General features: G+C 35.9%; 1 protein-coding gene across 1 annotated transcript in view; it reads left to right on the top strand.

The window, feature by feature from the left end:
* The window catches only part of LOC123310875 (laminin subunit alpha-1), a 301873-nt gene that overhangs the window by 231462 nt on the left and 56880 nt on the right, over window positions 1–13531 (top strand). The gene's annotated exons all lie outside the window — the stretch shown is intronic.

Below are 13531 nucleotides of genomic sequence, written 5' to 3'. Positions count from 1 at the left end.
TTCAAATTGTAAAGCAGTGAAATTTATCGGATTTACTCGTTAATTTCGGTTTCTGTGTCAGAGGAACACAGCACGTGCATTGTGCAATTCATATTTACGATGCGATTGTTATAAACAATTAGGCGATAGGGAAATACTACGCTATTGACAATTCGATGACTGAATGAGATGCTGTGTTTGTATAGCGGATATTTCAAGAATTTATGGTTGTTTGTTCCAATTGTTGATATACAGTTACAGTTCATGAGGTTAGATTAGGAGAGGAAGTTCAAAAATATTTTCTTCCGGTACTGAGAGAGAACTTGATTTTTTTTTTCATGAAAATATTTTTTGTTCTCCCTGTGATTTTGACTGAGGTTAGGAAATATTGTCCCTGTTTGACTCCGAATGAGTTAGAGTGTTCACGACCGGCTATAATTGAGTTTGGCCAAGAAATATCAATAAGTTTAACCTAAACGTTTGATACAATTCTTGGTGTGCAAAAATCGAAAATTACTGACTTATGAACGAAATGATTTTGCATTTGATCGTATGAGCGAGCGTCAAAAAACGCTTCTTTCACAGGATTAAATCTGGGACTATAAATTTCCTAATAAATTGATTAATAACTTCATAATGGTTGCAAAATGGCGAAAGCGCTGGTGGACTTTCCCTTTTGATCGGAAATTCCACATAACTGCAGACCCATTTTTTGCACCTTATCATCAATAATTAATAACAAAATTGATCACGAAAAAAAATTCCTAGAAGGTCGATAGCATAGATTTTGCTATGTATAGTTTTTTTGTCTTTCATCTTAAACTTTCTGGATTTTCCTTTTTGTTGGAGAAAGAATCAATTTTTGCAGTGCGAGATGCCTTTCAATATGGAATATTTCAGCTTATTTCGTGAACAATTACAATCCACTACACTCACGGGGAGAAAGGGTTTTTTTACTGAGGTTTTTCCCTAAGCTCTTGTATCATACACCAATATGTATGGTACCCCGTTACGCTAACCTCTGCTAAAACTGTATCTCATACACATGCTATAATTATTGTTTGCTGTTCAAGATTGTAATGCTCTATATCAAAAGAATATAGATAGAGTCATTCGGGGTAACTGAGCGCAGTGGGTAAGTGTGCGCAGTGCGTATATCTCGACTATGCAATGTATGAAAGAGGGGTTCATTTGGGTGAAGCAAGGGCGCAGAATCGCCATATTAGTTTTTCATAGGAGTGCGCCGTGCCACGTTTCTCTAACTTTTTATTTGCAATCAATCAAATTCACTAGTTTTCTTGTTAATTTTTAGCATCTCTGCAAATTCTGCCAGGTCCAAGTTCCGAGTCCCTCAGTGTTAAATAATATTTTATTCGATCATGGGCATATTAATCTAAATATATAATAAAAAATTTTAGGCTCTCTTAGCTGCTCAACTCTATAAGAACGTCAATTCAAATTTTGGCTTACTGAGGAAAGTGTGCGCGGGTAAGTGTGCGCATAGATTCATTATATGGGCATTAACTCAGTGAGGAATAAATTATGACATTGTTGATTTTCTTGGTTAAGACTCGATCAATATTGTCCTATTTGTTCGGAAAAATATGAAGAGCCACCAACAGGGGAATGTATCAACTGTTGTGTTCACCAAGAATTGTGGCACGAACAATAATGCACTGCTTGTAAAAAGGCGCTTCTGTATTGACAATAAACAGCATTTCACTTATATTGTAACATTTTGATGACATTATTTTGTAATTTGTTTTGATTGTGTGGTTCACTAAGCACTGCGTTCACTTACCCCTTGAGGGTGCGCACACTTACCCGCAATACGGGGCATGTGAACGCACTCCGACTTTCTCTATTGAATTCTTTTTTGCGGAAAGAAAACGTTTTTGTTTGTTTGCTTTTTGATGTTTCCTTATAGATTAGAAAATTCTCTATCTTATGAATATGTTTTAATTTTCCTAGCTTTAACATTTGAAACAGGGTATGGCTTGAAAGTCAAAAGTGCGCACAGTTGCCCCGAATGACTCTATATATATCTTAAACTGTTGAAGCTATACCTACATGGTTTGGCACAAGTCTGAATTAAATTTATATTTCTTTTACCAATAGCTCAAGATGAAAACGCTGGTTTCTTTTCAACCCCTTAAATGCAATTCTATTCAACCGTTTTTCAAAAGCGGAATCCCACCATGTTCTCATGTTCTCAGCGAAATGCCTTGACCAATGACTATTTTGAAAAATCAGTCATTATGAAGATCAACATTGTTGACTAATGACTGCTGAGGTGACTGCTATTTGTATTTTGCATGATTATTATTGAAGACTGTTCTGATGAAATATATTGTTAATTTTTATCTTTATATCCCTACACAAATAATTATGCAATTCGATAATATACTAATGGGCAGCTTTACTTCAAATGACATTTGCACAGCAATTTTGAATTTTAGCCAACCCCTTACATTGGCTTTCAAATATGAAAAAGGTGGCACTGCACGACTAAGAAAATGATTCGAAGATATATTTCAGATAAGATCTACCTGATCTACGCAGATTTTCTAGAATTTTAGCGAACGGAAATTTTCTAATATTCTCTTTGTCTCATTCAAGAATGTTTGCTAAGGCCAAACAAAGTCTTAAATGAACTTAAAGCATTTTTTGCATTAATATTTGTTTCAACAAAACACAGATTCAAAAATTAATTTTGGTGTTCACATGGGTGTAACTTGTCGTGAGACTATGAATATTGGAGGGTTAATGTTCCCTGTCTGAAATACATTTCAAGTGCGTTTTCCAATAGGAAAACTTGAAAAAAAAATTCCTAGTAGATTCTCGACTCCTAGTTAATTCATGTATAAATATGAAGAAAAATAACAGGAATTTACTCTGAAATTACTGAATTTGAGGTGATTGTTTTTGAATATAAATTGAAATTCTTGTTTCAATAATTTCAACACAGAATATTCCAAAGAAATCGAATTATGTGGCACAATCAAAGCATCTTTACAGCATCATTATTCAAACATACACTTTTCAATGTTCCTTTTCATTTGGCACACATAATCTGGTTCTCTCTGGCTGTTCCAATTTTCACTACCTAAATTTGTTCACTATCATAAATTTTCCCATTATCGCTATTACTATCTGCTGCATAGATACATCCAGAATCTAGCACAAAATAATTAACAGTTTCTGTGGACTGCCTAGTATTTATTACTACTTCAAACAATAAATGCAATCTCCTTGTTTTTTGTGCCTGCAGCTTCTTGGTTTGATGAAATTGCTTGTCTTGCTTGAGATAATTTCGTTTCTTTTGAGTATATCTTCGTAGTCTTGGTCCTCCTCTGCCTCGTCTAGGATAGCTTCCACCTCTCCCTAAATTCTTCTTGGGGCAATCACGGTTTTCTAAGACTTGTCACTTCATACATCAAGGCTTAGAGATCTTGGTTGTCTGCATATTATTACTTCTTAGCCGGCGTCTATTAAGTAGTATTTCTTTCTACATTTTCGTGATGCTTAGCTACACATTCGTTCGCCACTAAGTGAACACTTTTTATTCAAGTCAATGGCCCTTGTTTTACGTAATTCTCTCCACCTACAGATCCTCCTTCCGCATAAATAAATCGAATTTGATTCAGGTTTCTCCATTGCCAAGATCTGGATTGAAGAGTCGAGACGGGGCTTGTTTATCCCGACAAATTATCTCGTTTAAAATTCCTCAGATCACACAGTTCGTGATGAATGAAATCTCTGTGAAGAACGGGAACTGTGGATTGATAAAATTCCATCGAGATTCCCGGTTTCGTTGGGCCGGTGTTGTGCAATACATCGGAGACTCGTAAATTATTTATACGATGTTTGTTGTGTGTACACAACCGTGTGGAGTTTTGAATGACACACCTACATGTTGCGGAGATGAATGGAGACGGACGGAACCTGTTCGTTTTCTACATTGATGGAGGATATGACTCCTTGGTTGTATTCTGTCATAATGTTATATAATATAATATCGTTGAGTGTACCGGATTTATATTTTTTACAGTATTTTCCTTTTTTTCTTCCCCGAACATGGAATGACTCCAAATTGACGATGAAAAAAATAAAATTCATGACTCGCATATCATTATTGTTCCAAATCATGGCAGATATTTCATTCCATTCCAAAAAAGCTTCAGAAGTTGAATATGACATTTTCAGCTCAGAAACTACACTCCTGGGCAGAAAAAGCTAGTTAGAAGTAAATAACGTTATTCGAAGTTTATCATTTGTTGTGAAGTTGCTGTTGATTTGATACTGGATATGCAGTCACTTTCAATCTATTTGGTATTATACAGGTTATATTTAGAGACGAAATTCAGGAGGCAGTAACTAGCTATGTAAGAGGGCCTAGGGGCCCCCCTAGCAAAAATCAAAAGTAGGGGTCTTCTCATTTAGTCACGACAATCGGTGATCAAATTTTATTGGTTCAATTCAAAGTAGTATATTTAACCGATAGGTCGTAGGGTGAGTCTTTGACTAGTATAAATATTTTAACAGTAGATTTTTGAGGTCAAAAGAAACACTCTTTTTATAAAAAATTTCTGATTCGGCTCTGATAAAAATCCATTTTAAGTTTTCATAATGAGCTGTACCACGCCTAGAAAAACAGAATTAACTTCAGAATAACTAGCTAAATCTATGACTCTACACATCTTTGGATCTTCCAAACAGAGTTGTATTTAGCCAAATCACCAACTTTTCAAATTTCACAGATACCTTTTATAATTTTTGAACATGAAATTGCTCAAAAACGGCGCATTATCCGAGAAAATATGAGGAATACTTTTATTTTACAAAACGTTCAAATATTCATTAGATATATCGTCCAACTTAGTTTCAAGGGATGGGTTCTTTGAAGTTTTGGTTTTTTCATAATGGTCATAGTGAGAAGATGTGGGTGATATCTTGTGTTCGAAAAAGATTAATCAAATATGTGAAAATTTATATTTCGAAATCCATTTCATTCGATAAAACCTTTTGTGAGATACATTTTTTTATGGTTTTTCAACAGCTTGTATCTTTTAAACCGAGCCGATTCGGAAAAAAATGGTAAAAGAAAAAAGTGTCTCTTTTGACCTCAAGAATCTACTGTTGAAATATTTGTACGAGTCAAAGACTCACCCAGTATAGTTTTTTTGGCGCCATACTTATATCTTGAGCTCCCAACAGTGCAAAGGAGTTCAATTCGAAAGGAATGCGACTATAAAGACAAAAACCAATCGATTCAATATAAATGAAAATGATTCCGACTAGGCTTGGAACTTCTTGAATGCATCAGTGTTTCTCTTGAAAATTTTTGATGAATTTCTTTCCTAGTTGGAAAGAAAATTGTTGATCCATAAAGATTTACGAATAATTGAGAATATTGAATTATTCTTTTCCAAAATTTAGCAAATTATTTCCTTTAATTAGCAGATTGAGAAGATATTTCAATTGATCAATCAATCGACCTGCCATCTCTATTGGGAGACAGCTTGGGTCCCTGAAGGAAACAAGTCCGTAGGGGAAACCAATTGAGTCGCTTGTTTTAATTAGACACCCTGTAGGTACAGTGGGATATACATCACCAAGGCTTTTTTTCCTGTCTTTATCCCACTAGACACGATAAACTTGTCCCTATATCTCTAAAGTGTCGGCACTTATACCCATCAACGTTCGCCATATTGCCATTCCTTCTCATTAATCGGTTTAAATCGAAACATGAGTTATGAAGCCATATTTTAAGGGGCGACATTTTAATAACGCATTAAATTATTTTTCAATATCAATGCTAACTACGAACAGCCACGTTCGTTATGCAGACTCCTCTAATTAACGGTTTAAGTTTTTCGTAGTTGATTAATGCATTATGGTTTCGGAAAGCATGTAATTATTTCAATGCCAGAAGATGAAAAAGAGCAATCCCCTCATTGGTAATTGGGAAAAATTTGTCAACAAAGTGTTTTTGTGAAATATATGCGATGTTCCGCACAATAACTTGGAATGCAATAAAAAGATTCATTCAGGAATAACGAAAAAGGATCGCAGGTGGTGGTTCACCACGTTTGGAAAGTCCTTGTGTTGAGGAAAGTTTCAAGAAATTCCACAAACATTGCATTCCGGAAACTATTTGCCAAAAGGCACTAAAATTTTGCACCAGCATTTTATCTTCAGGGAGCACTGCAAGGATGTGAGAGTTCATTATCTGGAAGGGAAATCGCTCTGTTTATGGATTTTCAATTACTGATGATGCCTTAGCTTGAGGCTTTAATATTATTATGACTTCATGCTCGCGGTTTTCATACTCCTTTACAGAGAAATATTTACTTATCCCAGACATCTCAATTACCAAATGGTTAAGCTCTGTTGAAGCCCTTTCCAGGTTTTCGGGCTCGTGGTGGTGGTCGGGGTCTTCCCTCGGCTACTTGCTGTCGGTTGAAATCTTCCTGTTTCCTGTCGGAGTAGACGATGTTCCTCTGCATTCCCCATGTACTTGCGTACAATTCTCGCCGTTCCCAGCAGTTCCGCTGTCTGCATAACTCTATAAATATTTTCGTCCAACTGAAGTTTCCTGATATTTGATTGATTCGGTCTTCACTTGATGGAAGTTCATTTCGAATTAGATAAAATTAAACGAAAACACAAAATATTATTTTATTATCAATATTATCAGTTTCCTGATAGGTTCTTCGGCATCAGCCCAGTAGATGAAATGACAATAGAGATGAGCTTGATATCTTTCAACTTCCACTGTCTCCTAGTTTGTTCCTAGAGATCTCTATAGTTTGAAATTTTTTCAGTGTGCCTATCTGGAAGATTATTATTATTTGGAATCGCTACGTCGATGAATAGTGCTCTGCTCTCACCCTTATTCAATAATATGAGGTCAGGTCTATTCCGAGTTATTTTTCATTATTATTATATTTCCTTAAAGTGCTATAAATCTCTCTGAAAAACCATTAGTCCCATAAACAAACACATTCAGATCGTGAACGGTGATTTAGAGAATCATAAAAGACACGTTCTTCATTCTCAGTATGTCAAACAATATTGTTTTGCTGTTGGGCCGTGATCGAATCAAAAACACTCCTTTACGAGCTCGTAACACAACTGCAAATGTCGACTCGAATCTCGAATAGATGTTTTCCGGAGACACTGTACATAAACAGCCGCAAAATGACTAATATAAGGAGTTCGTTGTGCTCATTGCCGGTCCTATTTTCATGTTCATATTGCCGCAAGCTGGCTTTTGAGTATTTGCAGGCCTCTTGGTCGCGTGGGTCCCCTATCTGATCTGAGAGGACAAGGTCGATGGTTTTTATGCGAGACAGATTGCTTCATTTCGAGGCATGAATGAAGACGCAGCACCCAGGAGGGCCATTGAAATTTTCTCGGCGTCTTCGGTCAAGCAGCAGGATTGGCTTAGGCATAGGTCTCCTAAAATTTTTGCGAACTTGATTCTGAAGGAGATTGTACCTGAACATTTCGTCTAAATGTCAGTAATTTTCAAGTTTTGAGCTGAAAATATTCTCAAACGAGTTTTACTCTTCTAGGGAAAACACGTGGTCGAATTCAATTATGTCCAGTCGACTCAGCTCTTCAAAACAGCTATCATCAGTGTCGATCCAAATATCTGAGAAGATTATGTCTGAGTTTTAACTCCTTATTTCACTTCAGTAGTGTCCTTTGTCACATTTCAAGTTAATTTCCTTTTTAGTTATGTCTGAAGTTTATTTACTTTCATCTTTTTTATTTTACTTGTGTTGATAGAGTTCAAACAATCATGAAAAACTGTCAGTCGTTTTTTATGTGAGTTCGGAAGATCCACCAAAATTTCAGCCAATCACACATCGTCTTCACAAATATTGCGAACATTAACATGACGCTACGAAATTTTTCCCTTAATTCGGTGTACAAGTTTTTCAAATTTTTGGGTTGACAACGTGGACCAAAGACAGATATTGTGTCTATGTTGGATTGACCTGATGAATAAGAATAGAAGATTAATTTTCTAGCACTTCCCAATATTTTATTACGAACATAAAATCATAGCAGTAAATAAATTTTATTTTTCTCCTGGGAGCCAAGCAGGGTTGGAGTTCAATACCTTAATGAGCGACAGCATATATCAACGGTTTTCCTTTTCTTCAAATAGAATTCGCTGTGCTAGGCGGAATTCAAAAATAATTCTCTATACCTTTTCAAGTTCAAATTAGCACTTATCAGAATCAAAATGACTTTAGTCAAAATCAAATTGGCAAAACCAACTTCAAACTGGCAATTAATCAGAAGCAAATTGGCAATAATCACTTTCAATCTGGCAATAAACAAAATCAAACTGGCAATTCTGAATTTGAAGTCTCCATTGGGATAAAATGTATTTTATTAATAAATTTTATTGAATGTTATACATACCTTTCCAGCTCTTTCCTCTGTCTTTTTCGTTCAAAAATGATGAGTTGCAACACGAAAGTATTACTAAAGGTTCCTACAGATTACTCTGACCTGACGTGGGACTACGTCATAATGCGCATGATTCAAAAATCTAAGATAGGATTTTGTGCGGAAGCGCTCAAATTGTTCTGACGTGACGTGGGATGTGCATTCCCACGTCACAATTTGAATACTCCCTCGCAAAATCGTATGTTAGATTTTTGAATCATGCGCATTATGACGTGTTCCCACGTCACGTCAGAGTAATCTGTAGGAACCTTTAGTAATACTTTCGGAGTGTTGCAACCAGAAAAACTCATAATTTTTGAACGAAAAAGACAGAGGAGAGAGCTGGGAAGGTGTGTATAACATTCAATAAAATTTATTATTAAAATACATTTTATCCCAATGGAGAATTCGAATTCAGAATTGCCAGTTTGATTTTGTTTATTGCATGATTGAAAGTGATTATTGCCAATTTGCTGCTGATTAATTGCCAGTTTGAAGTTGGTGTTGCCAATTCGATTTCGATTAATGCCATTTTAATTCTGATCAGCGCCAATTTGAACTTGAAAAGGTATAGAGAATTCTTTTTGAATAATATATTTCCTACCACTCTGCCATAATTCATTTTGATATTAGAATATAATGAAAAATGAAATGGTTGTACTAAATGGACCTTTTATTTTTCATTATATTCTAATTCTTTTTGAATTCCGCCTAGCACAGCGAATTCTATTCGAAAAAAAAGGAAAACCGTTGATATATGAACTCAGGAGCTTCTAGATACTTGTTCGATTTCATAACAAGAGCTGTCGCTCATTAGGGTATTGAACTCGCCAACGCTGCTTGGTTCCCTTTTCAAAAAGTAAACATAATTATTTTCAAACCATTAACTACAATTAATAATTGAAACTTGTACAATGCAAGAGTGTTGAAAGTTCAGAATTTTCAAATTACGTATTATTCCTGATACTTATTTTATATGGAGATTTATGTTAACGAATTATTTTCCATCTTAATATAATATGAATATACTCGGTATCAAAAGAATATATGTATATACTCGGGTCCGATCTGATATTGCCTCTAGGTCTAGACAATACAGATCCGATCCTGTATTGAGTGATTAAACTTCGTTCAATATATTATTCTGATGGCAGACGAGACGTTTTCCCAGCCTTCAGTGAATAGCTGACCAATCTGGGTTCTATCAGCAGAAAGCATAAAATTTTTGCTGCCAGAATTCGTTTTTTATATTCGTTCACGACCATAAAAAATAATGTTAATACAGAAAGATTCATTTTCCAATTACAAGTACTAGGTATTTTCGAATGTACAGGGCATTTCAACTTATATCAAACGCATGTTTTATATTTAACCACGAAACAATAAGAAAATATGAAAACAACAACAATTGATGTTCTCACAAAGACCAGTTAGCTGAACTCAAGAAGAAAACATCTTCGTCAATGCACCCACAGCATTTGCAGAAGCAATATAACCTGCTGCCCACAAGAGACGGAATCCGAAAATTGTCATGATGAAAGGATCGGCCTCCATTATCAACATCACGGAAACAACGCGTACATTCGCTCTGCCAAACCAACGTAACAATCAGAGCCACAATGATCAATACTTATGGTCTCATTCAATCAGTCCTACCACATGCAGGAACACAGTTAGGCCCGTTTCGCAGTTCCGACCTGTAAATTGCCGCATGTACAGCGGTCCTTTCATCTGAAAACCGCGAAATATCCGCCGTTGGAGCACACGTACCACTTAAGCAGGTACAACGTGCGCACTTAACTCTATAAACGAGAACATAGCGCGGCGAATGCAATGCCGAAGATAAACAACGCCTAAATTGGCACGTATAGTGCCTCACATCATAATAAGTTACGGGCAGCACGTTGCTATGGTCTAGAAATCTCGCCCATCAGAGGCGCAGAGCTGGCAAAACCCTCAATGCTGTGAGCGTGGAGCTGCCCTTTAGGGCTTCGATGTTCGTTTCGTCTTATGCCAGAGTTACCACGCACCCTCTGATTTGCACTCTGTTTACATAGAATTTGCTCTTTTGGAACTATGAGTCTCAACTGCCTGTAATCTGATACAATTTTGACTGCCAATAAGAATTTGAATCATTTTTTCTCAAAGAGTCCTGAGGTACACAAGTCACATGTATAAATCTCTACTGAAAAGTTTTCGTAAACAGATTTTTGTTTGTAAATGTAAATCCCGATCCCAGTATATTGACGGCCGTTTTCAATAATCCTATCTATCCATTGTTTCAGTTACTGAAGATAGAAAATGCATGTGATTTCGTTTCTATGATCTATCTGTGAATATATTTTAGAATGGTTACCAATGGTTACTAATCGTCAGTAAGTGAATCAATGGACAGATAGGTTTATTGAAAACGGCCGTAAATGCTTTTGGAACCATAATTGAACCAAAAGGCTTCTCGAAAATGTACTCGTAGATCCCCAACAGAACTTATAGCTTTCTGCTACCCAACAGAGATAACCGGTCCAAACGAAAAATCCTTGCGAAACTCCACTCTTTTGCCAGAATCTATAGATCAAAGACCTTTAACTGAACTATAGCCAGTTTAGGCAGGTTTGCGACTTCGTTTCAGACTAAAGTTTTCACCATTAATCTCTGTGCCAAACACCCTTCTGACTTCTGAGAGCAGCTAGACTGAAATGTCGATAGAAATCTTGACAGATATACAATGTGGCATGAGATCTTGTTCAGTCAACAAATGCAAAGTTTGTTCATTTTCTTGAGAGCATATCTACTCTCTACGTCTTTTAAGAGGAGAGAACAACAAACCTCCTGATTTTCGCTGATGACATTATACTACTGACAGATTGTCACCAAGTAAGTGGTTCAAAGTACTCACACCAGCTCACAACACTTAGCTATTTCTAGCTAAGCTCAAAGCACACCTGCACCAACTTGGCATAGTAGATGAAACTTTAGAAAGACATTGCCTAGAGTCAGGCGAAAGGCAGAGTCAGCTTAATACCTTTGTGCCTTCATGCTGACTTTAGAGCAATGCAGGAACTAAGCACCTTTCTGCATAATCTCATCTGCCGAGTCTGGAGGATGTTGATGAGCTCAAGAGATAACACTGATTGGTGGCAATTACAGGTCTGGCTGTCTGATCAATCTCTTTAGTGATGAACCAAGACAGTGCATTTAAGTTTGTGTTCTCATGCTTATCATGGAGATAGGGGGTAAAAAAACTAAAAAATGTCTAAACGCCCAATGAAACTCTATCATGGCTTAACCCATCACCGAGCTTGCTTCTGTGTTGTTTCATCCAGAGGTTATCTATCTATGGTTTTGATATTAAAACTACCTCTCGGCCTTCTTCAAAACTAGTTCATATAATCTTTATGTTGTTTTTTTTTATTTTATCAACTCAACATCTTATGAATAATTATGCACTCTCATTTAGTTTTTCAAATTAACGAAGGAGCTTCAAACGAATATCTCTAGCCTACGTGGATGTTCAAGCTTTCGAAATTTTTTTTCTCATTGAAATAACGTGACGCTACGGTCCATTTCAGCGGTCCGTCGCGTCCTCATTGCGACGTCAACCACGTCGAAAATTTGTCCAATAAAACGTGGTGAGCTCGGTCCGCATTCCTAGGAAAATTGCGGTGCGTATTTTCGATTTAATGCCATCCGATAAATTAGACGGTTTCATTGTTAACTTGAAAAATGCGACGAGCTACGGCATCGCCCCGTGCTGAAACACGAGTTGCCAGTGGCGTGCCGGGCCAGACTTGATCTCACAAAACAATATGCAAAAATTCCTTATTCTAGTTTGTACGAGTTAAAACGATGAAATTTTGATTTCATGGATATTTATAGTGCATATAAGTGCATGTACCTATACAGGTTGGTGAGAAATTCGATGCTCATCACTACTATCTTCCAAACTCATAAGATAAAAATTCCGATTATTGACGAAAAAGTCCTGCCTTTGCAAGCTCTCCAACATGACGTCCCTCAAATCTCAATATCTTCTTTTGTTCTACATTTAAAATGAAAAATCGGAAATAAAATATAAGGTATTCTTAAATTGTTTATATCTTCTTTTTTTCACGGATGATTCATATGAAATTTTGAAATCCTTCAATATCATCGTTATTTAATCAAATTATACTATTTTTATTGACATCGGGCTTCTACATTTCGAGATCCGGATTCCAACTTTTTTTCTTATGGCAGCCATATTGAATTTTCGAATTTTTCCAATTGAAAAATGAATAATAATTATTGTATTCAACATTCGACTTAGATTGTACCAAGAAGGGAACTTTTGACTATACTTTTGAAAATATTTGCTCTCGTACTGAGGAGGATATGAATTTTATTTTCAAAATGGTGTTCTCGTTATGTATTGATGACTGAACGAAAAAATGCTATGAAATTTTAAAACATTCCATTACCTCACCGAAGATCAACGAAGATGCATGTTATCTAGCTTTCATTTCAATTGGAAATGTCTAATGAAGAAATATTGTGGTTTTTATCGTTTTCGATGATACGTACACCAAATCAAAAAAAATTCTGAATTTTCCCTTCTCGATCTGAGTCTTATGTTGAATACAAATCGTATTATTCGTTAAAAAAATTCAATATGGGGCTATCATAAGAAAAAAAGTTGAAAGTCGTATCTTGAAATCTAGGAGGCCGATAAAAAAATGTAAATTCCATTAAATGAAAATAACAAAGATTGCTCAATTATGTCATTCGTAAAATTTTAGGAGTATTATTATGCAAAAGTAAGCCAATAGTTAATTAATATAACGTATTGAATTGAGTCCTTTAGCAAATTAAGTTAAATGACACTAAGTGTCATTATTTCTGGGTATGCATGTAGCAATTTATATCGAATATTGTTTTCTCTTCTCAGGCATAATGAAAGAAAAATAATCCCCTGGACAGTTCGTAATGAGCGTAGAAACAATATCAGTGGATCTTGAAGGTGAATCCAAACAACTTACATGAAACTTGTCTTGTTTCTTCTCTCAGTAATGACGTTATGGGCGACCCATGACTTTCCCGTTTCATT

Source organism: Coccinella septempunctata, chromosome 4 (genome assembly GCF_907165205.1).
Source record: "Coccinella septempunctata chromosome 4, icCocSept1.1, whole genome shotgun sequence".
Classification (NCBI taxonomy): domain Eukaryota; kingdom Metazoa; phylum Arthropoda; class Insecta; order Coleoptera; family Coccinellidae; genus Coccinella; species Coccinella septempunctata.
The sequence above is the reverse complement of the archived record's forward strand: the minus strand, read 5'-3'. Positions and strand labels throughout refer to the sequence as shown.